The following is a 1,169-nucleotide window of genomic DNA, read 5'->3' as shown; positions in this document are numbered from 1 at the left end:
GTCTTTATACATATCAGTAAAATGATCATTGGACTGTTCTTTTTATAATAACAACATATGTACTTAAAGGTATTTTGACAACAAATATATATCAGCTGTAGCAGCATCATATGAATTCTGGTATTTTACACATAGTTCACCAGGATGCACCAACACAAAAGTCAGATACTTCACATGAGATTTGGACCATCTTCTGAGGGAAAAGCAGATTACTTCCTACTCGTGAGAATGTTTTTTCAGGGATACAAACTTTTTCAGAACACCGGTAGACGGCAGCCATTACAGATGAACACATGTTTGTTGTTGTTCGAGGAGCGGCCCGGTCACACGCTAATGTCATTAGTTCGTTATCATCACTAAGCTGAGGGAATACTTTCCCCCCACTTTTTTTCACATCATGTCGCCTGCTTGGATCTGTTACTATCTCGCTCTGAGGCATGAAGGAGTGTCAGAGGTAAGCTCGTTTCAACTGATTTTTACGATGCAGTCTCATTTCCGGACTCGGGCATTTTGTGAATGAAGACGATATTTCAGTTAAAATACATAAGTAAAAATATTTATCCGAGTATAGTACTACCCCCCAACTTTATGAAAGATTTAATGGATTAAATTTTACGTATTATATTTGAATAAATACGGTAAATATTTTGCTCACCCTACATTGTAAAAATAAAAAGTTTGACCTTTTTAGGGAAACAAAACAGACAATATAATCAAATGTATGAACAATTTACACATTTAAAGATAAAAATTTGAAACTGGACTGTCTCTTCTGGTTTATGCTCATCAGTAGCCTACCTGTAAAAACTGAGCTACTGTACCAGTTGGCTACTTTTTAACTCACATATAGCCAACGCTTTTTTAAAATCTCTGTTTTATGACGGCGTAAATTTTCTGAAATCCTGTGCTTTGTGCTACTTTTTATGAGAGTGAACTTGATTTTTATTTCTCTGGAGTGATGTTGTCTGAAACTCCAGTCGGGACAATTCCTAATCTTCACGATACGCCAAACATTACATGAAGGGATTCCTCAGCCCTACAGCTGGCAAACTGATTGATTTAAAAGGAAATCAAAGGATTGTTTGTGAAGACATGACACCTCTGATGTAAAGGTTGATTTTGAAGATCTGCTTTTTTTAGTTATGACCTCTTGTTTTTCAGGCAAATAT

Source organism: Austrofundulus limnaeus, unplaced genomic scaffold (assembly GCF_001266775.1).
Source record: "Austrofundulus limnaeus strain Quisiro unplaced genomic scaffold, Austrofundulus_limnaeus-1.0 Scaffold264, whole genome shotgun sequence".
In the NCBI taxonomy this organism is placed as follows: domain Eukaryota; kingdom Metazoa; phylum Chordata; class Actinopteri; order Cyprinodontiformes; family Rivulidae; genus Austrofundulus; species Austrofundulus limnaeus.
This window is presented reverse-complemented; position numbering follows the sequence as displayed.